This window comes from Callithrix jacchus, chromosome 1 (assembly GCF_049354715.1).
Source record: "Callithrix jacchus isolate 240 chromosome 1, calJac240_pri, whole genome shotgun sequence".
Taxonomy (NCBI): Eukaryota; Metazoa; Chordata; class Mammalia; order Primates; family Cebidae; genus Callithrix; species Callithrix jacchus.
The window spans coordinates 170,523,072-170,549,090 of record NC_133502.1 but is presented as its reverse complement, the minus strand read 5'-3'; the positions used below and the strand labels follow the sequence as shown (position 1 = coordinate 170,549,090).

Below are 26,019 nucleotides of genomic sequence, written 5' to 3'. Positions count from 1 at the left end.
AGGTGTGAGCCACCATGCCTGGCTGACTGCTAATATTTTACTCCAGCCGATCACAGGATGTGAGAGGAGAGCAAAGGGAATGGATCAGAGAGGTATGCAGGAGCCAAGTCATACAGAACTGAGCGGCAAGCAGAGAGCTCTAGGGAGCCATTTAAAGGTATTGGTTTTAAACTTTTAGAGACTGGGTCTTGGTGTATTGCCCAGGCTGACCTTGAACTCTTGGGCTCAAGTGATCCTCCTGCCTCAGCCTTCTGAGTAGCTGGGATTATAGGTGCACTCCATCATTCAGGCCTATACTGGGAAGTTTTAAACAAGGGTGTGTGTGTGTGTGTGTGTGTGTGTGTGTGTGTGTGAGAGAGAGAGAGAGAGAAAAGTCTGATTTATATATTAGAAAGACTCCTCTGGTGGTGGTGTGGAGGGTATTTAGGGGTTGCGGTGGTGAGCTGGAAGTGGGGATGCCCTCCTTGAGGGCAGAGAGAATTGCTTCCTCCTCCATCTCTAACATCTGGCAAGCAGCTGGTGTCCAGTAAGCACTGAAGTGGTGCTTTGTGATGGAGCCAATCTGCAGAGACAGCAAAGTAAGAATCAAAAGCCCTTGCTGTAGAATGGCAGCAGAATCACCACCGTCACTTTACTGAGTCTCTGCAATCCTCTCAGTGAGTAGGGGAATAGCATTAGTTCTGCTTTTCAGGCCAGGTACCTGAGTTCTAGCCTGGCTAGAGGATGTGTCCCTAGTCACATTGTCTTTGTGGATGGCAGGCCAGGAACCTTCTGTTCTGTCCCATGCTGCACCTAGGGGCTGGGCTGGGTGGGGAAGCCATGCTGGGGAGAGCACGGCTTGCCAGTGTCTCTCCTCTCCAGGGACCACCCTCCTCTTTTCTGATAAGGGAGGAGCCCAAGGAGGCATCTCTAGGCTTCCAGCCACAGAGGGCCATCTCATATGTTCCGTCCAGGCAATGGTGCCCTCTTTCTTGCATCTCCTTCCAGGCAGAGAGAGATGGAGACCCAGGGGGCAGCTGAAAGCTGTCTTCACAAAAGCAGTGGGGAGAGATTCTTGTGCGGCTCACATCCTCATCGCCTGGGTATCACGCTGCTATTTAATAAAGGCCTCATTGCTTGAAGGGCCATTAGGTAACCAATGATATATTTCAACCTCACTGAGAAGGAAGATGCAGAGTTAAATCAAATTCAGACCATGTGGAAATAAAATCCTAAAGAGGCTATTCACATGCACGCCCTCTCCTAAGGGGAAGGGAATGAGCCACCATCCGGGATCCACTGTAAGCCAGGCACTGGATAGATGCTTTTGCATTAGTTTTCTTGCTTAAAAGTTCCAGCAACGCTGACAAGCAGAGACTGTGCTGTTGGTTGTGTAGGTGAGGAAATGGAGTGCCTGTGTAACTGGCCAGTTAGAGGTAGAACTACCCTCTCAGTCCTTGGTCTCTGATCACACAGTGCCTGTTCCTTCCACAATACCAGGCTGCCCTCCTGTGGACTCTGTCCTCTCTGTGAGACAAGTATTGATTGCTTTTCATGCCAAGGCTGGATAGCAGGGAGGTCAGCAGCCTGTGCCTGGGTCAATCATATACTGCCTGAGGGCAGGAACCTGTCTGTCTGCCCCCACACCCTGGCATGAAGCTGCACATACAACTGGATAAAGGCTGGTAGGTTCTTCCCGCCCCCAGGAGGTGAGCGCTGGCCTTTGCCATCCTCTCATCACATTCCTTTTGTCTGTCCTTCCCTCTCCTTCACTCCTCTGTCCCCTTAGAGACACTTGTTCCGCCCTATTGGAAAATCGTTTTGAGTCCATCCTGAGACCTTTGCTGAGTAGTAATGAGCAGATGGATGAATCAGATTGTGATTCTTTCTCAGAGTGTCACATTTAAAAGGAGACTCTGGAGGACAACATTGTCTGCAAGGGCCGAGGGGACGAGGTGCCTCGGGTGGGATGAGGGCTGTAGAGGTGATGTTCTCACACTCAGTTTTTACTCACAGCCTGGAAAAGAACCTCACACCCTCCAGAGCCAGCCTCACCCCTGCCAGGCTTGCCGATGTCTCCACCCTCCCCGTTATGCTGTGGCCTAACAGCCCGAGGTAGTTGTGGTGCCAACCTTTGCTCACACACAGCTCTCGGCCTGGAATAGCTTTTGTTCCCCTGACTCCCTGCTGGCCGAATTGGAGGCCCTTTCAACATCCAGCTCAGTTATGAGCTGCACCGTGAAGCCTCACCTGCCCTGCAGAAGGAGCCCCTGCTTCCTGTGTTGTCACAGCCCTTGGCGTGTCCCTCCCTCTATATGTTGCTTTTCATGGCGGATAATGATTTGCTTAAGAGCCGTGTCTCTCACTAAACCCTAAGAAGTTTGAGGACAGAGATGGTGTTCTGCTCTCTCTCTCTCTCTCTCTCTCTCTCTCTCTCTCTCTCTCTCTCTCTCTCTCTCTCTCTGTGTGTGTGTGTGTGTGTGTGTGTGAGAGAGAGAGAGAGAGAGAGAGAGAGAGAGAGAGAGAGAGAGAGAGAGAGAGAAAGCGAGAGAGAGAGATTCTCTATGCCTGGGCTAGAGTAGGTGCTCAGGAAGGGATTGTGACCCAGGAGAATGGAGAATGTATACGGTGGGGCGAGTGATACCGTGAGGAGCCCAAGTCCAGTTCTATGACTCTCCTCTCTCTGTCCTTGGGCCTCCTGCCAGGAAAGGCTGCTTTTGTGTGGGGGTCACGCTGCTGGGTCTTCTCTGGGGCTGTCCAGCAGAGGTTTTCACCTACCCTCACCTGGGAGAGTGACCAGATCCCTCCTCCAGAGTCCCATGCCTTCCAGCCTTTCTTTTGTTGTTGTTTTGAGACAGTGTTACTCTGTCACCCAGTCTGGAGTGCAGTGGCACAATCCCTGCTCACTCCAACCTCCACCTCCTGGGTTTAAGTGATTCTCCTGCTTCAGCCTCCTGAGTAGGTGGGACTACAGGCTCTTCCACACCTGGATAATTTTTGTATTTTTAGTAGAGACAGAGTTTTGCCATGTTGGCCAGGCTGGTTTCAAACTCCTGACCTCAGGTGATCTGCCTGCCTCCGCCTCCCAAAGTGTTGGGATTACAGGTGCAAACCACTGCGCCTGGCCTCTGCCAGCTGTTCTTGTCTTCTATCCTGAACCCTTGGCTGACTACCAGAGAACAAATGAAAACTGGCCATGTTCCCTTTGCTTTGAAATGTCTTTGACCTAGCCTGAGGAGGTAGGGCTCAAATACTTGGAGAGTTTCCCCCTGCACAGGTAGGGATCATCCCTGTCACCTCTATTCCCAGCCCTAGAACAGTGCCTGACTCCCAGGAGTTGCTCAATGTGGGGAGTAGAAAAGTTCCTCTTAGGCGGGTGATGAAAAATGAGAACATATGGACACAGGGAAGGGAGTACTACACACTGGGGTCTATTGGGGGGAATAGGGGAGGGACAGCAGTGGGGAGGAGCTGGGGAGGGATAGCCTGGGGAGAAATGCCACATGTGGGTGAAGGGGAGGAAGGCAGCTAAACACAGTGCCATGTGTGTACCTATGCAACTATCTTGCATGTTCTGCACATGTACCCCAAAACCTAAAATGCAATAAAAAATAAAATTAAATTAAAAAAAAACAGAAAGTAAAGTTTCCTTTCTTGTTAAAGAATAAATCATAAGTGTGCTAATAACTCTCTGTTAAGCCCTATGCTATGTAGCTGTTAAGACATGCCGTGCTTATAGCACGTAGTATATTCTGTGTCCTTGTACTTTAACAAGGATTATCTGTGCTGGACATGCTCACAGGCATGTTCCAGCTTGCCATTGCTTTTACCAATTTAGAAAAGTTTAAAGTTGTTAGCCAATTGGGTTTTAGTTTAGATTGTAAGGTCTGGCTCCAACAGAGATCAGACACAGCAGTAAGGACGACCTCAATGCGTAAGTGATAAATATGTCTGCTTTTCCTTTGTTCATTGTACTCTTGTGGCAAGATGGCTAGCGAGGGTGCCCTTCCTGCAGTCCAGGAAGTAAAAATTGCTTGCGGAGAGATCCTTTGTCTCAGTGTTGATTTTTCTTTGTGGCACCAAGCATCTGGTTTCCAAAACTTAATGATGATTTGTTGAACACAAAAGGGTTTTGCATTTCTTGGTCTTTGTTTTCTTTGCTATGTGTACTCAGTTGAGTAGGATAAACAGTTGTAATGAGTAGGCCCAAATGTGTAAGGTCTCAACATCTAGAAGTCTATTTCTTACCCTTGTGATATGCACCACTTTCACCTTGGTAGGGTTATCATTCAAGGGCCCAAGATCGTCCATCTGTGGCTCTGTCGTTCCCTGGGGCCTCTCCATCACCTACACCCAGGCAGCAAGAGGGGACAGAGCATGGAGGAGCATATACAGGAGGTTTTTATAAGTGAGCCCAGGAAGTGGTGCATGTCACTTCTGTCCCCATCCCACTGGCTGGAACTCAGGCACCTGGTCACACTCAAGTGCCAGGGAGACTGGGAAATGTAGCCCGGTGTTGTGTCCAGGAATAAGAGGAAATGGATTTTGGTGAACAACTCTCAGTATCTGCTACAGTGCAGTGTAGAAAAAGTGCAGGATTTGGAGCTGGCCAGAATCACCTTCAAATCCAGGCTCTGCTTCTTAGTAGCTGAGTACATTTGGGTGAATGATTTGACTTCTTTGAACCTTAATTTCCTGAGCTGAGTGATGGGGGATAATAAGCTTCACCTCAGAGGATGATTGAGAGATAATGTCGGAACAGTCCCAGTGATACTAATAGGTATCTAACAATGTTATAACGGTGACTATTAATACTATGTGGATTATTATCTTTATTATTACTGTATATCCCAGTTTTATTGATTAGCAATTTAATAACATGCATGTCATAACAAATCTGCATAGTAGAACAGTACATCCCACCTGTAGTTCCCTTCCTCAAAGGCAAACCACCTTAAGCAGTTTTCTTGCTATGTTTCCAGATATGTATATCTAGGTATATATTGTATAAATAGCCCTTTTTATGTACCTAATGCTTTCATATAATCCACTCAATTCTGTGCCTTTTATATAATTTAGTAACCTAAGTTAGCTATTGTTTTGAATCATTATCTATTGATTTACTGCATCCTTTTTCATGGCTACATCACATTCCATAATAAAAGTGTACCATCATTTACTTAATTAATGCCCTATTGACACATATTGGCTATTTCCAGGGTGTTACCACTGTATGTAACACTGCAATGACCATATCCTTGTATATACGTCTTTGTGCACTTGTGTAACAATATCTGTAGGATAAAAATCTAGGAATCATACCATACATTTAATTCTCTTCAAAACTAAGGTATAAAATTTGGAATGTTTCACTCTGGTAACTGTTGTGAAGAGAAAGAATTAGGACTTGAGATTTGGCTTGTCATGAGAAGGTGGGAGATTAAGTACATTGTTTACATTTAAAACCTTTGCTCAGCACCATGGCTCACACCTGTAATCCCAGCACTTTGGGAGGCCAAGGTGAGTGGATCATGTAAGGTCAAGAGTTCGAGACCAACCTGACCACCAAGGTGAAACTCTGTGTATACTAAAAATTAAAAAAACCATTAGCTGGTCATTGTGGCAGGTGCCCGTAATGCAGCTACTCAGGAGGCTGAGGCAGGAGAATCGCTTGAACCCGGGAGGCAAAGGCTGCAGTGACCTGAGATCACATTCCAGCCTGTTACAAAAGGAGACTCTGTCTCAAATAAATAAATTGTTAAATAAAAACCATTTTGCTCATACAGACCTTTATATTATCTTCCTATGGTGCCTTGGGTTTAGATTCTGCAGCAATAATATTGGCAGATTTATAAACCAATGGAAACCTACTTTTACTGCCAGAGTTCATCTTCCCACATAAAAAAAAAAAATTTAGAAAGCTTGTCCACCAGCTTTCTAAACCCCACACCTGTCAAAAAGTCAGATTCAGCATAATAGAAACAAAATGCATCTTTTCTTTTTGTTTTGAGTGGTAGAGAAGCAAACACATTTGGGGACTTTTCTGTTTTAGGGAGTTTTTATAGGTTATTTTATGAATTCTTGCGAATCCTTTGAAGTGCAATTATTATTCCTGTTTTCCAAACAGAGAAAGGGATGGGTTCACAAAGGTTGAGTGACTTGCCCAACACATGCAGAATCAGGATTTGAACTCAAGTCTTGATGTCTTTATGATATGGTTAGGCTTTGTGTCCCCACCCAAATCTCGAATTGTAATCCCCATAATCCCCATGTGTCAAGGGAGAGACCAGGTGAAGGTGATTGAATCATGGGGGAAGTTTCTACCATGGTGTTCTCATGATAGTGAGTGAGTTCTCATGAGATCTGATGGTTTTATAAGGGGCTCTTCCACTTTCGCTCAGCACTTCTCCTTCCTGCCGCCTTGTGAAGAAAGTGCCTTGCTTCCCCTTCCATTATGATAGTAAGTTTCCTGAGGCCTCCTCAGCCATGCTGAACTGTGAGTCAGTTAAACCTCTTTCGTTTCTAAATTGCCCAGTCTGGGGCAGTTCTTTATAGCAGTATGAAAATGGACTAATACACCATACTACTCTGGACTTAATTAGGGGATTTAGCAGAACTTTCCTGGTTATCAAATAAGCTTTACCTATTGTGTAGACATTTGCTGATTTGCAGTGCTTCTTAGAGATTCTGTGGCCTCTTTAAGCTTAGTAGAGAAAGGGAGTCATGTCTGTTATGGCCACAAGTTTGGTTTTTGGCATACTTAAATCTTAAAGTCATGGATCCAGCAATTCTTAGGTGACTAGTCCAGTCCTTACTGTCAGCTCTGCTGGTTTCCATCTTTCCATGGTCTCCACCCATTAGTTCCAAGGCCAGATTGCTGTCGGTATGACCCTGGACTCTGGCTCAGTAATTTTTTTTGCCCTTCCCTGTTGTCTCCCACCCTACCCCCAGCACCTTTGATCAAACTTCTCTTCTTGTGTCTTCTGTCTCTTAGTGAAGGGAAATCATTTAAAGCACTTTCTAGATTGGATGACATTATTATTACTAAGGTGACCTACAAACCCTACCACCACCACCATCACAGCACCACGCTGTTCCCCAGTCCACCAGCCTTTGAGCTGGTGTCACTTCAGTCTGTGGTCTGCTCTCATTTTTGGAACCTGGGTTCAGTTCTTACAGCTCCCAGGAAATCTATTACCTAAGAACAAAATTAGCACATTAACGCTCCTCCTCCTTCCCCTCCACCCTCATTTAAGAACATCCTATCCAAAGAACCATACTGTAATTCAATCCACTCTATTCTGGGAAGGGCTTGTTTTTCTACAATATAGCTTAGAATCAGTGCTTTGTGCCTGTGAGTCTCTCTTTTTAAGATTTAACATGTCTTTATTAACTGCTGATTGCATATTAGCACAGCCCTTCTCTTACTGGGCTATAAGTTCACTCTTGTTTTATTATTCATTGACAAACATTTGTTAAGGACCTGATAGTGTTGGGCTACCCCCCCACCATTATCTGACCTGCTCCTCAGAATAAGTCTACGATGGAGGTAGTTATTAGCCCCATGTGCAGTTGGGGAAGATACAGCTCAGAGACGTTCATTAACTTGTCTATGTTTGTCTAGTAAGTGGTAGGTCTGGGATTTGAACCCAGGTTGTTTGGATTCTAAATCCATAACCTCTCCCAGCTGAAAGCCAAGGCTTGTAGTTTCTTATTATCTTGCTGCTTCTGGGAGACTACTCAAGTCCTTAATTAGGGATGACTCCAAATTAGTAGTGTGTTACTGAGCCTCCTGGAGTGGGAATCAGTTTTGTTTTGACAGAAGTCACATAACCTATACTAAGAAGACATTACTTAATCTATAATGAGAGGCTGTAAAAACCCATAGGAAATCTGGAAGAAAGGAGGGGCAGCATTTTTATTTGACTGGCTGGCTGATTGATCTCTAGAGGTTTTTATTTTTTTCCCATTCCTTTTCTTCTTGCAAGGCTAAATTACTTCAAGGAACTCTACCCAGTTCTTAAAATTGGCCAGGAGATTGCAGTTAAGTAAACAAATGTTTTGAGTTTTAGGTTTCCTGAAGCCATAACTTAGCATCTTCTAAACTGGTCTGATCGTAAGAATCGCCTGGAACATTTGTTAAAATTTGATTTGCCAGTAGGGGTGGGACCCAGGGACTATTTATTTATTTATTTATTTATTTTTGAGACGGAGTTTTGCTCTTGTTACCCAGGCTGGAGTGCAATGGTGCGATCTCGGCTCACCGCAACCTCCGCCTCCTGGGTTCAGGCAATTCTCCTGCCTCAGTCTCCTGAGTAGCTGGGATTACAGGCACCCACCACCATGCCCAGCTAACCATGTTGACCAGGATGGTCTCGATCTCTTGACCTCGTGATCCACAAGCCTCCTTAGGTGATTCTTCTGAGCAACTGGTTTGGGAGACATTGAGTGCTGTCGCTGGGAATTTGGTCCCCTTTGTGGACCATCCTCTTTAGAATTGAAGCACCGAGGCTCACATTGTATTACAGAGGAGGGAACATGAATTCTGGAGTCAGAGAGCACAGGACTCAGAACCCCAAGCTGCCCCCTTATAAATTGGATTAATCCTGGGCACACAACTGACTGTTCTAAACTTAAGACCGCTGTGTGCCGTTTCCTCTGCCCAGAAAGAAAAAATTGTTCTCCTTTCTCTCCCTGCCTCTTCCCTTCTCCTTTGTCTTCTTACTCTTCAGTTTTCAGGAAAGCATTCCTTGATTTCTCCCAAGCTGGGTCACTCATAATTATTATTATTATCATCATTATTATTTTTGAGACGGAGTTTCGCTCGTTTACCCAGGCTGGAGTGCAATGGCGCCATCTCGGCTCACCGCAACCTCCGCCTCCTGGGTTCAGGCAATTCCCCCGCCTCAGCCTCCCGAGTAGCTGGGATTACAGACACGCGCCACCATGCCCAGCTAATTTTTTGTATTTTTTTTTTGGTAGAGAAGGGGTTTCACCCTGTTGACTAGGATGGTCTCGATCTCTTGACCTCGTGATCCACCCGCCTCGGCCTCCCAAAGTGCTGGGATTACAGGCGTGAGCCACCGTGCCCGACATCATAATTATTTTTGTAATGAGTTCTTGTGTCTATCGTTCTCCACTAGACTCTAAGCTCCACAAAAGCAGAAACCATGGCTCTAATGTTTATTATTGCTCATCCAACACCCAGCACAGTGTAGTGTGAATGACTGAGTCTTAATTTATTTCATCTGTAGAATGGATAAATGCTAGTTATCAACAGATGCATAGGGAGATTAAAATACTGAGCATGACAGCAACCAGTAAACAGTAGGCATCTAATAAATGGTAGTGTTTGCCTTTTTAAAAATTGCATTTTAGGTTTTGGCGTACATGTGCAGAACATGCAAGATAGTTGCATAGGTACACACATGGCAGTGTGATTTGCTGTCTTCCTCCCCTTCACCCACATCTGGCATTTCTCCCCATGCTATCCCTCCCCAGTTCCCCCTCCCGGCTGTCCCTCCCCTATTTCCCCCATTAGACCCCAGTGTGTAGTGCTCCCCTCCCTGTGTCCATGTATTCTCATTGTTCATCACCCACCTATGAGTGAGAATATGTGGTTTCATTTTGAGGAACTCATTTATGGTTATTATACTGAATAGAGTAGGTTATAACCAAGGATTTATGGGTCTTTGCTTGACCCACTATCCTAAAAAACTTCCAGTATTCTTAACATTTTAGAATTTAGTCTTCTTTTTCTCCCCCATCCCCAAGTCAAAAGAATGTTTTTCACTGTCTTTTAACTTTGTTCTGGTGACCCATTTTGAGGTCTTTAATAATTTTAATTGATTTCCTGTGGATAGCATATCTTTAAGACTTCTTTATTCAGTTTGGTGCTGAGAAGGAAAATGAGATAATTGTTGATATAATTTAATATTTTAAAATGATTATGGATGGCAGAATGGATTTCAAAGATAGCTTTATGGAATCTTTTTTCCTGGAATTCTTTAGAAGAGAATAAGAACATTGATGTGTGAAGAGTCTCTCTAATCCATTATGAAATCCAGGCTGATATTAAGTGAACTAAATTCACAATTTTATTGTTTCCTAACACTTAGGAATGCCTTTCAGATACATGACTGCCTTTCAAATTTAAAGTGTATGAGAAGGACTTGCTATTAATAGGCTCTTTCTTCCTTACATTGGCAAAAGGAGGCTGCCCCATTGCTAGGGTGACCAGCTGTCCTGGTTTGCCTATGCCTGGGTTCCTAAGACACTCGATTTCAGTTTTAAAACCAGGACAGTCCTGGGAAAACTGGGATGAGTTAGTTGGCCATCCTATTCTTGGAGAAGGAATTGGATAAATTTTGTTGCTTTTGTTTTAAGAAACATGGGAACCATAAGAAGTTAAAATTGCCTTTAAGAAATTCTGTGAAAGTTTTTGAAAATTAATTTTGCTTTTAAAGCTACTAAACTAAATACAGATGGTCTTAAATAAATGTAATGGCTTTTGCACTATTGTATGTATCATCACAATGATAGTGATTTCAAAATAAATAGTATTGTATTTTAAAATGCAATACTATCTTTTCTGTACCTGAATGGCTACAGCTAGTGACCTGTTTTCTAGCATTACTGATATGTTTTGCATAGTTCATGTTTGAAGTATTTTCTTCCAGTTAAAAATCAACAGTAGATCTGATGTTATCATATATGGATTATAAAATAGGTCGATTTTGAAGTAAGGATCTTAACTCACATAAGTTGTATATTATTTAAATCTCACAAGATAAAATTTAAAATTATTTTAATATGTACTTATGCCTATTTTATTCCTAAAAAGTATGTAAAATGGCTTTCAAAAAGATACACATTATTATAAGTTTTTGGTTTCTTAAAATTTAGGTAAAAAATTTAGGGCAAAGGATCAATTAAGATGATATAGTAAGATAAACTCAGGTCCGGTGCGGTGGCCCAGGCTTGTAATCCCAGCCAATCCCATCCTTTGGGAAGCCAAGGTGGAAGGATCTCTTGAGCCCAGGAGTTCAAAACCAGCCTGGGCAAGATAGCAAGATCCTGTCTCTACACAAAATAAATAAAATTAGCCAGGCATGGTGGCATGCACCTGTATGCCATGGAGGCATCCTCACTCAGCTATGGGAGAGGATGAGGTGGGAGGATTGCTGGAGCCTGAGGAGGTCAAGGCTACAGCGAGCAGTAATTGCACCTCTGCACTCTAGCATGGGTGATGGAGTGAGACTTCATCTCTTTAAAAAAAAATCTGGGGAAAGTTAATATCTAGAAATGCATAATATATCGCACCTGTAATCCCAGCACTTTGGGAGGCCAAGGTGGGTGGATCACCTGGGGTCAGGAGTTTAATACCAGCCTGGCCAAGATGGTGAAACCACATTTCTACTAAAAATACGAAAGTTAGCAAGTTGTGGTGGTAGGCACCTGTAATCTCAGCTATTTGGGAGGCTGAGGCAGAAGAATTGCTTGAACCTGGGAAGCAGAGGCTGCGGTGAACCACGATCATGCCACTGACTCCAGCCTGGGTGACAGAGCAAGACTCTGTCTCAAAAAAAATTGCACAATATAAAGATCTTGCACAGTTTTTATGATGGGACATAGATTTGGTTCTGAGCTTTCTGGTTGCCAAGGAAAAACAGAAGTGTACCAAGTATAAGTCATATCTATCAGATCAAATAGAAGATGTTGAAGAGAAGTCTGTCTTTTCCTAGCACTAAGGCTGGGAGAAACTCCCCCAGAGGGCTTCATAAAGGAGCCCTTGTGTGATGTGGTGGATAGCATCCTCCAACAGCCTCCTCTAAACAGTGCAGTGTCACGGCTTTGTATGAGATCAAGCCCTCAGTGCACTCTGAGGTATAACAACAAAGTGTTCATGAGATTAGCTGCTTTATTAAATACAGTGGGACGTGCCTGGGATGAGCAGGGAAGAAGAAAAACCAGTTACACCATGGTGGACTCTTACCTAAAGAACTGTGAATTAATAAATAGGTGTTGTCTTCAGGCACCACGTTTGTATTAATTTTTTTTGTGCAGCAATAGAAAGTTAATACAGGTTATGCATTTTTTTCTGGATCACAGAGCATTAAGTGCGCATGTGTACATGTCTGCATGTCTGTGTATTTCTCCAAGAAACTTCGAGCTTCTCTAGGATTGGAGCTACATTTCATTCATCTCTAGAGTCATTTTGGCTGGGTTTGTTCCTGGCTCTGCCACTTATGAGGTCGAAAACTGAGGCAAGTTTACTGCTCTGTGCCTCAGTTTCCTCATCTGTAAAATGGGTATGATAATAGTACTTACTTCTAGGGTTGTTAGGAGTTTTAAGTGACTTTATACGTTGGAAGTGTTTAGCATGCCTGGCACATAGTGAATGTTCAGCAAACGTGGTGATAGTGGTTTTCTTTTATATCCCAGCACTTAGCCTAGTAGCTAACACATGCTAGGCCTTTGATTAACATTTGAAAAGTGGATGAATTAATCAGGATTACAGTATTTCTTCTAATCATTATTTGCAATAGGATACAGGCTTTTCCAAAGCTAACTTGACTGGCTCGGTTTCCTCAAATGCACCAAGAAAGCATCAGATTTATCACAGCATGGTAATACAGAGGTGTTTAAGCCAGTCCCAGAGAGCTTAAGGACCTGCATGCTGTGGAAGCTGACTGAAAGCATACGTGGCCTGGCTCTGCCTTAATAGACCCTGCCAGCTGATGAGGGTGACACACACTTAATGCAATTGCCTCATTAGCTGGTCATCAGGGAAATGCCAGCTGTCATTGCCTACTGAGCTGGGCCATCAGTCAGTTTGTTCTGAGTTCATTAAGTAAATTAAAAGGTATTGCTTAAATACTTAGTAGAGGAATAACAGCTCTCATCTCAAGGAGCTAGTGAAAGCACTGGATTTGGCCACAGCTGTTAGCTGTGTTGAGCTGTGAAAAATGAGAAGATTTGGAACTTACAGCTCAACATCAGAAACAAAAGAAGACTCCAAAATTTGATAAAGATGCCCATATGCACTAGCCGCCTGTCCCATAAAATTTGTGCAGTTATTGCTGATGATACATTTTAAAATGCTAAATAGCAGAGTGGACTCTCCCTCTTGCAGCTGAGAGCTGGCCTATCCCTTTTGAAACTGGACCACACTGTGGTCATATATTTCCTTTCCCCATTGGTGAGGTAGACATGAACATTATTACTAAATCCTTGGCTGGGGAAATGGAGGACCAAACCTGCACATGACAGCTGAAGGCTTGAGCAGTTTCACATTAAAATTGGTCTTGAGGCTTATGGATTCTGGCTCCACTGAGTTCCCTGTCTGTTGCAAGGTCCTGTGGGCATGCTTTTCCCACTCCACATTGAGCTACATGCCATTCATTTGTCTAGCATCGGTTTCGTGCCTACTCCCTCCCAGGCACTGGGCTAGGCACCAGCAGCATGGGGATCATTAAGGTGTCCCTGCCTCGAGGAAACTTACAGTCATGCTCCCTCATGGTCCCATGCCTACCCTACCTTCCTGGCTTCTAGACTTGGCAAATTCACCTCACCTTTCCTTCCAGTGGAATAACTCACTCTGTTTCATGCTCCTGTAGCCCTGTGGCCCTCATCTACTAGAACATTTATTAATTTGCATTATCATTGGTTTACAAGTCCATCTTGAAGACAGGACTGAACCTTACTCTTTTCTGGACCCCCCAGTTCCTGACATTGAGTTGATTCATAATGAAGTTTGCTTGAATGAAAGACCTAGTTCATAAAAGGGGATAACTATTCTTATGTAAGGTATGTAGGAGGGTGGAAGTGGGGGTAGAGCCAGAGAATAAATGTGCTTTTTAAATATCTCTTTTACCACCAGAGGGAGAGATGTGTTTATAAATATCCCTTTATGTAAGCCTTTAGGTTCTGTGGTCTGGAAGGCCAAAGAGAAGCTCAGGGTCTTTCCAAATGACTTCTCAAATTTTTAAGATGTTTTCACTTCAATTAAAAGTGGATATGACTGGCCGGTTGCAGTGGCTCACACTTGTAATCCCAGCACTTTGGGAGGCCAAGGCAGGTGGATCACTTGAGGCCAGGAGTTCGAGACCAGTCTGGCCAACATGGCAAAACCCTGGCTCTACCAAAAGTACAAATTAACCAGGCATGGTGGTGGGCTCACTTGGAAGGCTGAGGCAGGAAAATCGCTTGAACCTGGGAGCCAAAGGTTGCAGTGAGCTGAGGTCATGCCAGTGCACTCTAGCATGGCAACAGAGTGAGATTATGTCTCAAAAAAAAAAAAAAAGTGGATTTGAGCTTGAGTCATGTCACCTTACAGCAGATCACTTTCTTTTTTCCCTGGAACACACTTTGTCATTTCTTAGTCTTTCTTACTGGAGGTTTAGGAGTGGTGGTGGGGATTTATTCACAGATTCAAATCTACAGGCAGTAAAATGCTGTTCTCCCTGGACACCTTTAATACAATAGTGGGGTTTTAAGCAATATTTGTTCTTGGTGCCAACTGTCTAGGGCAGCTGAAAGAAGTCTCCTTCCCTTCCCACCTCTGGCCTTTGCTCTTTCTCAGTAATCACTCTGGGAACACATCCATCCATTCATCATTTCTCTTCTCTGTGATTCCTCTCTGAAGCAGACATGTGCCCTTCTTGCTTTGGCTTCTCTCTACTCCAGTTCCTGAATTTCCAGTTCCTGTGGGATACCTCTGATTGATGTCCTGTTGTCCCTCTAGCTCAGTTCTTCTAAAAGTTATTTTTTTCCTCCTGTTTATACTCCCATTCCCAACACAATTGCATTAGTGGTTCTGTTGGGCACTGATATCAAGAGGTGAGGCTTGGCATAGTCAGAGGCACCCTGGTGGAAGACGCAGTGCTTTGAGTGGGAATGCTTTGGCAGTCTGTTCAGCACTCTGGAGAGCTCCTAGGTGGGGCTGGGTCCCTCCCCTGACTCTTGTCATGCAAATGAGTTTAGGAACTCAGTACACGCTCCATCATCACTGCAGTTCTGTGTTAGTTAAAGGAACCTCATTCATTTCTCCTAGGCTCAGTTCTGTGGGGCCTAAGTATTTAACGGGGCTGGGTTCTAGTTCTTGTTCTACCACTTCCTGGATGCAGTACCAGAGGGGTAAATAAACCAGTTAATTAATTGCTCTTAATTTAGGTTTTTCACTTAGATAAAGTGAAAATAATATATGTACCTATTTCATAGTGTTGGTGTGAGGGTGAATTGAGATAGCACATGTAATATACACAGCACATAAATAGTAGTCACCATTTTCATTATTACAGAAATTATCAGTACAATAATATTAATTTTTGTTAATATGTGATGGTATGACTTGAGGCTCTTGTGGCACATCTGTGGGAGATACAGGCTGGTTTTTGGGATTACGAGGAGCAAATGAATTTTGAGGGAGGCAGAGCCCATTGACCTTTAGTTAGTCCTCTAGGAAACCTCTTCTTTCTCCCTTGGATACATTATTTTAGCAGCACTAGATATGTTGGGCTCAGCACAAGTCATTGTCAGTTGCTGGAAAAGAAGAGCAGGGTCTTGTTGATTTGCAGAATGGGAAATATCCTGCATGTGGCAAATGGGGAAATAGGCTTGAAGAGGTCTGTGAATGCCTGAGGCGGCTCAGCGAGTTAGTGGCCACAGACAGGACCGGCTCCTTGGGTTCCTGGGGCTCGTGGCTGCTCTCTGCTCAGTCTTTGTCCAGGCGATTGGCTTCCTCCTGAGGGAAAACCCTCCCTCCCCAGTCTTTTGGTAACTTCCCCCGCCCCACCCCTTTTTTTTTAAACAAGAGTCAGTTCAAATAGCTTCTGCCTCTCCAAGCCTTGGTTGCTCCTTCTGTGAAATGGGGATATGACAGCTATTTACAAGGTGATGTGGAGCTCTGACTGGAAATTTGACAGCATAGGTAAAAAACTTGACTTAGATGGTGGCTGCAGGCATTATTTGTCTGACTTGTCCACTGGTTCATTCATCCTCCTTTGTTCCCTGTGATGGTTAATACTGAATGTCAACTTGATTGGATCGAAGGACGCAAAGTATTGATTCTGGGTGTGTCTTTGAGGGTGTTGCTAAAGGAGATTAACATTTGAGTCAGTGGGCTGGGAAAGGTGGACCCACCCTTAATCTGGTTGGGGGCCATCTAATCAGCTGCCAGTGCAACTAGAATATAAAGCAGACTGAAAAATATGAAAAGCCTGGACTGGTTTAGCCCCCCAGCCCACATCTTTCTCCCATGCTGGATGCTTCCTGCCTTTGAACATTCCAAGTTCTCCAGCTTTGGCACTCGGACTGGCTTCCTTGCTCCTCAGCTTGCAGACAGCCTATTGTGGGACCTTGTGATGGTGTGAGTTAATTCTTCTTAATTAATTCTTTCTAATAGTTCTGTCTTTCTAGAAAACCCTGACTAGTACTTCCCCTCTTCAGCTTTGCCTCTCACCTCTAACCCTCTGCTCCTGTGTGTGGAACTTCTGAGCATTCCCCAAGCATAATACCTGTCTCAAAGTCATGACTTGCTTATGTGTTGAATAAATGAATTTACGGCTGGCAACACCATGGTGCCTTTAGACCAACACTCTGGTGGGACTTGTTATTGGGGAAAGTACTGAATTGGCCTGGGTTCCTGGTTAACTGGGGAAAAGCCGCCCTAAGAGAAGTCAGGTGTGACTTTGGATAAAGTCATCTGATATCCTGGATGGGAGGTAAGTGTTGCTGACATGGAAACCTGATTTTCTTTGTTTCCATTTCAGTTAATAAACCATTTAATGTTTTGATGTAGAAGAGTCTGAGTAATTTGAGGCCTGGTGGCGAATTGATACAATTTACCAACTGTGAGGAAGTAGAGAACTGGGAGATGATTGTTGCTAATTTTCAGGGTGTAATGGAGTTAATTTATGATTTATAATTGATGTTGGAGCTCTTTTCTATAGGCTGAATTATGATGGAATGAAGTAAGAGTCACTTAAAGTGACTATTTTGTTGTTTATGTCACCCTTATGAATTGGAAAGTGGAAAAAGAACATAGTGGTAAATTGGTATCTAATCTTTTCAGAGCTATTTGCTAAATAAACTGGAATTTTAATTAAAATTGCAAGCCAAGGTATAAATCACTTTAGAAGTTTGTGAAGTTTTTCTTTTTCTCTTGCGTAATAATATAATTACTACTAATAAAGATTCTTTATGGGTGGGAAATTAGACAGCAGAATAAATAGCTGGACGAGAGTTCTGTGGTACACTGAAATTATGAAAGGAGTAAGGTTATCTTCCTCTCCTGCTGACAGGGTTTTTTCTCCCCATTGTTAAATTGTCTGATAACAATTTTGATCTCATTAAAAGTATTGCAATCACAAGCGGAAGCAAGGTGGACGATGGGCCTCACTGTGGCTCTTCCAGCTTTCATTCATATGAGTCAACTATAATGAATGGATTTAATAAAAAATACAACATGCTTTGGTGATTAACTCAGTGAAGGATGAATGGCACGCTTACCCGGGGTATCATATTTGCAATAATGAAGAAGAGAACAGGAAAAGGAAACTTCATAGATCACAAGAATTGCTACTTTCCAGCAAAAGGTTGTTAATTACTTATCCTCTTGCGATATTTATTGGCTCTATTAGAGGATGAGTAATCATTGTGTTCCTGGGAAACCCACTGGAGCCAGACAGCGCCTTTATTACATTGGAAAGCTCTTCAGAGTGCTAGTTATCCCTGTAGGAGCCTCTCCCTTCAGATTCCCGAACAACTAAGAACCTCGAATGACTAGGAACCTGTCGGCGGTGAGACAGGAATATAGCCTATGGGCAAAAGGGAAGGGGCCTGTGAAGTGCATGGACTTTCAGAGCAGTCCTTGCACATGGAGCTCATGATTGTCCTTACTCCCCCATGCCTTCCCCTAGCCCTGCTCCCCGTGCATACTTTTTTCTGGGCCCAGTTATCCCCCATGCTCCCTCCCTTTCTCCCAGCCTTGGCCGGCATCCTCATAGTCCTGGCTGCTTTCAGTCTCTCTCTACACCTCGTCCACCCTCCATTCTCCCCTGGTCTGACATAGCCCTGCTTGGGCACTGGGCACTTTGCACATAGACCTGCTTGGGCACTTCCTTCACCTGCAGAGTCAAGCTCCAGCTCTGCAGCTTGCCCTGTGAGCCCGCAGTGATCTGTGTGGGCTGCATGGACCTCTCCAGCTTTGGCTGTTCCCCTGCCCTCCCAGGCTCCAGGCATGGGGGACATCTCTGCTGTCCCAGACTCCCCAGTTCATGTGCACTGATCCCTCTGCCTGATTTCCCTTCAACTCTTCCTTTGCAAAGGCCTACTTCACCCCCAGCTCCAGGGGCCCCTCCTTTAAGCTTTTCTCATCTAGATCAGAAACCACTGCTCTTCCCTCCAGACTCTCACACAGCACTCTGGCACGTGGAGTGCATTTGCAGGTCTGTCCACATGTCTGCCTCTACCCCAACCCAGCTCCTGGAACCCAGGTGACTGGAGCCATGCTTGATGGACTGTTTTTCCTGAGGTGGGTTTGTGGAGGGCCAGCTTCTGCTTTCTCTGCCATCTGGCCTGTCTAGGGACCCTTCCTCTCTGCCTTTCTCACCAAGGGACTTAATTAGGCAAACATTCCAGGAGGCTTGCTCTCAATAATCTCTAATTGGACTAATTTAACTCCCACTGTCTACCAGGCCGTTCACAAACAGACTTTCACCTATGCGGTTGTTTTCATCTTTACAACATCCCTGTGAGGGAGGCTCTGCTACTCATCTTTCTCAGATGATGAAACCAAGGCCTTTAATAGTTGGCAGGGCTGAGATTTGAATCCAAGTTCCTGAACTCAAGGGAAGGAGCATTTCTGCACTTGTGGGCTTTCTCTAGAGGTTGTATGCCTAGTCATGATGACTCACATGGCTTTAATACCCTGATTGGACCATGTGCACATTTAAACTTAGGCTAGTCCTGCAGTACCCCCATCTCCTAGCTCTTTTGGGTAATAGAAAGATGGGTGAAGGAGGAGTTTCAAAAAGTCTTATCAGCCACTAAGTATGAGGTGAAGAATGGTAGGAAATAATGGAAGAGAAGAAGGAAGATAGTGTTTTTTGAACACCTACTATCCATCAAGCATTGTGTGTCAGGCCCAGAGCTAGGTGGTCCAAACATATTATTAATTCCTGTGGTGACCCAATCAAGTTGACATTATTTTTCCCATAGAGAAACAGGCTTGAAGTTGCTCCCACAGGTAGGCTTCCCCGCCAGCCCCATACAAAGACACTGCAGTCAGAAAGCTGTCTGGTCCCTCGCCAGCATGAGGAAATCTTTTCTCACCTGCCCCATTTTCCATAGGCAAGAATGAACCTGGCATTTTCCTGAGCCCTTCAGTTGGGGTGGATTTCTCCTCTGGGGAGCAATGCTTTTCACTGAGATGTGAGAAGTAAGGCAGAGAAGTGAGCGGGACTCCATTTTTCAGGCCTGAAAGGGACATGCCTCCTTTTGATGTGCTCACGTTTGGCAGATAGAACTGTGTTCCATCCGGTCACACCCTTGAGGATTTTATCAATTTCCACCAGTATTTTCCTAGTTGGTTTGTTTTCTTGATTGAAGAAGACTGATAGATTTTTTTTTTCATCCACTCTTGAAGGGGAGTTACTTAGTCCCTTCTTTGTCTTAATTGGCTCTTCTGGACTTTTCCGTGCTGTTTTTCTTTTGTGACTTTTATTGTTATGGATTCTTTCTAATTTGGTCTTGAGGTCTCTGTGTTGAGCGTGGCCACAAGCCACGATGGCTACTCTCTAGGAGAGCCCTGACCAGGGGAAAGTTAGGTTTGGGTATGTGTCAGATGAGACACAATGAGGAGGTGAAACAGAAGAAATTTATTACTCAGAGGATCCAAAGAGGTTAGGGGTATTGACTGCGGACCATCTGGAAGTCTGGAGGGGACAGGGAGCTCAACCAGTGAATGGGAAGTAAGAGCAAGTGAGTGAGCATAAGAGAGAGAGAGAGAGAGAGGAGAGAGAGAGAGAGAGGGAGGGAGAGAGAGAGAGGAGAGAGAGACATACTGACTCTGGTGTTGGTGATTAAATTTTGTTGTAGGCAACAGCTGTGATTGTTGGGTTTTGGGTCCACAGGATGAGCCCCAAGCAGGCAGTATCACAGCCACATGGGAGGGAAAGTTTTAACTAGGCCAAAGGTGATGTGGTATGACTGGGTTTCAGATAACTTATGCCAGGCCACAGAACGGATGCCACAGTAGAAACTGCAGGGCATATTAAAGACATTTATGGCATCTTCTTTGAAGTGTTTGTCACAACTGTCTGCTGTATGTACTCATTTTATCCATCCATCCATCCCCTTAGTTGAACTGAAGGAGTGTGATCTTTGGAGATAAACCAACATACCTTCAAATTCTGGGTTTGCCACTTATTAGCAATGGGATTATATTTCTTCATCTGAAAATTGGAGGCATTTATGTAAGATACCTGGCATACAGTTAAGTACTCAAGAGTAATTATGATATTCATTATATTATAAGGATATATTGATCTTAAATTCCTTCATTCTCAGAACATGTTCTTCCTCTGGGACCTTGCTCTAAAACTGAAAACTGAAATGGTGCATTCATTATGCATTGGTGTTGTCCCCAAAACTTAGCAGCTTAAAACAAAAGCATCCATGATCTCACACCATTTCTGAGGGTTAGGAATCTGAGTGTGACTTAGCTGGGTGGTTCTGGCTTTTTCATGAGGCTAGAGTCAAGCTGTTGGTCAGGGCCGCAGACACTGAGTACTTGACTGGGGCTGACGGATCTACTTCCAAGCTCACTCATATGGCTGATGGCAGGTGACTTCAATTGCTTACCATGTGGGCGCCTCCTTAGGTATTCCCAAAGCAAGGGGGAGTTGGGAGACCAAGCCAGAAGCCATAGTCTTTGTTCTGCTTTTTTTGAGACAGTCTCACTCTGTCACCCAGGCTGGAGTGCAGTGACATGATATTGGCTCGCTGCAACCTCTGCCTCCTGGGTTCAAGCAGTTCTCCTGCCTCAGCCTCCTGAGTAGCTGGAATTACAGGCATATGCCACCACACCCAGCTAATTTTTGTGTTTTTCATAGCGATGGGGTTTCACTATGTTGGTCAGGCTGGTCTGGAATACCTGACGTCCTGATTCACCCATCTTGGCCTCCCAAAGTGCTGGGATTACAGGCCTGAGCCACTGTGCCCGGCCAAGCCATAGTCTTTTTACAAAGATATCCAAAATATCACAAGTGACAGCTCATCACTTTTGCTGTATTCCATTGGTCATCTAGACCAAACCTGTGACAGTGTGGGAGAGGACACACAAAGGAATGAATTCTAGGAGGCAGGGATCATTGGGGACCATCTTGGAGGCTTCAGACCACAAATGGGGGAGAGGATAGGAAGAAGAATAAAATGTCTCTGAAGCATTCTGTCAGGTTGGGGAGGCAGTCATGTAAACATAAATGCCCTGTAAGGCAGTGGCTGTGCTACCTGCATCAACAGAATGCCAGGGGGACACTGTTGAGAGCTCTATTAACCTGCCTGAAGGCACCATGGAAGGTTTCCCAAGTGCAGCCCCGCAGTGTCCTTACTCAAGAGCTGTCCTAATGATATGCGATATTTGGTTGGCGTCTTTTTAAATTGAAGTTACTTGTTGAAGTGACTTCCTTGGACATTAAAAATAATAACCTGTTTCATATAACAGCAATGTACTGTTTGCAAAGTACTTTCCCTTGTGCTATCTCAGTCCACATAACAGCCCTGGGAGGTGGACAGGTTTTACTGCTATTGCTTTTCTCCATTGTGGCTGAGCTGTGAAAGCTTACAGGGGCAAGATCACTGCGTCAGAGTCTCTGACACAGTGAGGCATGGTGGCTTGGGGCTTGAGCCAGGGTCTTGCTAGTCCATGCTTGGTGCCTTGGCCACCACACCTTCCCTGTTTCCTTTGAGTACTTTGGACCCCTCATCTTAGAGCAGCCATTTGGACCATTTCCACCTGCAGATGCATTGCACACAGGCTTGCTCATATCAAAGCTTATTTGCCACCTTTGTCCTCAGTCACTTGAAATGCTTTCTGTTCATAGAGAAGCTTTATGAAGAAAATAATTCACAAAGGACAGAATGTGAATTGTGCTTTCATCAGCGTTAAGTGTGAAATTTCATTTTGCAAAATCCCCAGGGGTACTTGAACTTTCTCTTTGGGCCATTAGAAGAGGGACCGGAACATCAATTCCTTAAACACAGATTTGCTCAAAGAACATTTAACAGCTTCAGTTCTTGTTTGAACGTGACCGTTTTGCAAGTTTGTTTTTAGTTCTTCTGGTCAAGAGGGAAAAGATTTCGGGTCCACCCAGGTGTATACTCTGGGGGAGGAACTTTTTTTGTGACAAAGATGGTAGCATGTAGGGTAGGTTAGTTACATGATTCATGTAGAACTAGTAAATAAGACTATAACTATCTTTGAAAGGGCATCTGTAGTGCTTAAGTGCATGGGCCTTGGAATTGGGCAGACCTGGATTTGATCCTGCCTCTGCCCTTACTATCATACCTCTGTGACCTTGGGAAAGTTATTTACTCTCCTAATGCTCGCTGCCCTCATTTGCAAATAGGGTTAATAGTAGCACCTATATCATAACCTTTATCATAGGGTTAATCATAGGGTTAATAGTAGCACCTTTATTGTGTTTTGTGGATTAAATAAGGTAATACATGTAAAGTGTTTAACCATAGACATAGGAGTAAGCATTACCAAATGCTAATGTAGTGATGATGATGATGACATGTATTTGAGTGGCTGTTGTTTGTGAGTTCATTCATTCATGAAACATTACTGCAGGCATTGCTAACACTGGTATCTGAGAACAACTAGGGGCCGTAGGGAGTCTTTGAATCTCCTAAGCTCATGTGGAAGGTTTTGTGCATGTGTGTGCTTTTCTGGCAAGAATCTCAAAGAAATGTATGACCCCAGAAAGGTTAAAAACAAAGCCTACAGTGTGCTGAAGACTTGGTATTAGGGCTACACTGATGAGCCTGGGAGTCTCCTTGTACTTAAAGAGTTTGCAAAGTGGCCAGGCTGACAGATGAATAAAGATGTTGCAGAATGGCCTGTGATGGGTCTAGTGACAGATGCCACAATGAGAGCTGAGGGTTCATCATGGAGGTGGGAGTGGATGGGCAAGCCCAGCCAGAAGATCCCAGGTGGAAGGATGACATGAAGAAACCCAGGCCACCAAACAATCAAGTGCTGTATCCTTAAAGGATTGAAAATAGTCACAGTGACAGTGCAAGTGCCAAGAAGTAAGCGGCCCAACTTGAGGTGGACAGGCTGGCAGAGGGGAGTCTGTGACTTTACCATTTTGCATTTCCATCAGAAAGGAATGAGAGTTCCTGTTGCTTGACATCCTTGCCAACATTTGGTGTGGTCAGTGTTTTGGACTTTGGCCATTCGAATAGGTGTCTGGTGGTAACTCATTGTTATTTTATATATTATCTGGTTACCATAGCTTTGTTACAAGTTTTGATATCAGGAAATGTGAGACCTCCAGGCTGGACACAGTGGCTCATGCCTTTAATCCCAGTACTTTGGGAGGCTGAGGTGGGTGGATCACCTGAGGTGTCAGGAGTTCAAGATCAGCCTGGCTGACATGGCAAAACCCAGCCTCTACTAAAAACACAAAAATTAGCCAGGTGTGCTGGCGGGTGCCTGTAATCCCAGCCACTTGGGAGGCTGAGGTGGAAGAATCGCTTGAGCCCAGGAGGCAGAGGTTGCAATAAGAGCTGCAATTGCACCACTGCACTCCAGCCTGGAACAAGACTTTGTCTCAAACAAAAAAAAGGGAAGTGTGGGACCTCCACCTGGTTCTTTCTTTGTTTTTAAGATTGTTTTGGCTATTTGGGGTCCCTCATAATGCCATATGAATTTTAGGATGAATTTTTTAATTCTGAAAAAAAGTTATTAGGATTTTGGTAGAGACTGCATTGCATCTATAGATCATTTCGTGTCGTACTGACATCTTGACAGTATTAACCCTTCCAGTCTATGAGCATAGGATATCTTCTTGTTTATTTGTATTAATATCTTCTTTAATTTCTTTTACAAATTCTTTATAATTTTCAGTGTATAAATCTTTCACCTCTTTGGTTAATTCATAAGTATTTTATTCTTTTTGGTGATATTATAAATGGGATTCTTTAAAAAATGTCCTTTTTGGGGCTGGGCGCGGTGGCTCACGCCTGTAATCCCAGCACTTGGGAGGCCGAGGCGGGTGGATCACGAGGTCAAGAGATCAAGACCATCCTGGTCAACATGGTGAAACCCCGTCTCTACTAAAAATTAAAAAAATTAGCTGGGCATGGTGGTGCATGCCTGTAATCCCAGCTACTCAGGAGGCTGAGGCAGGAGAATTGCCTGAACCCAGGAGGTGGAGGTTGCGGTGAGCCGAGATCTCGCTGTTGAGCTCCAGCCTGGGTAACAAGAGCGAAACGCCATCTCAAAAAAAAAAAAAGTCATTTTTGGATTGTTTATAATTATATATAGGAACACAATTGATTTTTATGTGTTGATTTTGTATCCTGCAACTTTGCTGAATTTGTTTATTACTTTTAATATTTTATGTGAAATCATTAGAGTTTTCTACATATGGGATCATGTCATCTACAAACATAATTTTGCTTCTTGTTTTCAAATGTGGACACCTTTTATTTCTTTCTCTTGCCTATTTTGGCTAGAATTTCTAATACTATGTTGATGTTGAATAGAAGTGGTGAAAGTGGCCAACTTTGTCTTATTCCTTATCATGGAGGAAAAGCTTTTAGTATTTTACCATTAAGTATGATGTTAGCTGTGTAAGCAGACAGGTTTTTTTTTTCTTAAAGGAGCTTAAAAAGAGGTAGGATTGTGAATCCTGGGACTTATTTCAAATTATGTCCTCCATATATGTAGCACCTAGCACAGTGTCTGGCATGTAGTAATTACTGAGTGAATGGATATGTTTTTAAAAATGGTAGTTTCTCACAACTGAATGAGCTAAAGTGCTTCTAAATGGAGGGGGCAATCTGGTATTCATGAGAATGGGAAGGAATGGAGAGTGATGAAAAGGGAGATAAGAATCATTGGGTTGCCCACTGACAAGGTGTTGGTTCTTCATTGTGGGCAACAAAGTCACTTTTCCCTTTGCTTGGATAGCTCAATTCTGGTTATTTTCTCCCTCTCTGTATCAGCACTTAACAGCTAGAAGAAAATAACGTCTGTTGCATCTCTTTGTATTTATGACTACTGAATTAATAACTTACAGCCCATTGCATAAAAGGAAAATGAGCAAAATGCTATAAATTAATGTGAGTAGAGTGTACAACGTATGCCTCACTGTGCACAGCTTTGAACTAATGTGACTGATTTAAAGGACTTGAGTCTGGCTTCATTTTAATGTGGAATGGATGGACAGCATTGAGTTACCACCTTTTCATTAGTAAGGCTATGTTTTTCCATGGGACCTTGGTCCCTCAACTCCAAGTAGATAAAAATTCTTATTACCTATAGTCCTAGAATGGGAAAATCAAAAGACTTTATTTAATGTGTCGGCATTTCTATTCGTGTGCACTTTTCACAAGCAAGTTCTGAATATGAACTAACATGGCCTCTCTTTTCTCCTTTAACAAGGTCATCCATCTGAGTTACAGATTTAAAAAATATGTTCATTAAATGCAGAGCTTGTTGATAACTTTGAGAAGCAGCAGGATGTAGTGGAAAGAACAGGCCCTTTTGTCTCAGTGAGAGATTTCCTGGCTGCAAATAATTGAAACGCTATAGCTTGTGCCAAACAGGATTTTAGAAGACCAAAAAGGTATTCTCAGGATACAAGGCTATCTTAACAGGCTCATGCGGCTCTGAGGCCACTCAGTCTAAGTTTCTAGGGCTACGTGGTCTCGTCTCTGCTTTCCTTCCCACACCTGCTCCTTTCTTGTCTCTCTGCAGACTGGCTGTCTTTGCTCCTGTGTACACAGCCAAGCACAGCTGCC

At 43.8% G+C, this 26,019-nt stretch overlaps 1 protein-coding gene across 5 annotated transcripts in view; it reads left to right on the top strand.

Moving 5' to 3' along the window:
- Positions 1–26,019, top strand: part of TTLL11 (tubulin tyrosine ligase like 11) — a 273,689-nt gene that overhangs the window by 27,547 nt on the left and 220,123 nt on the right. The gene's annotated exons all lie outside the window — the stretch shown is intronic.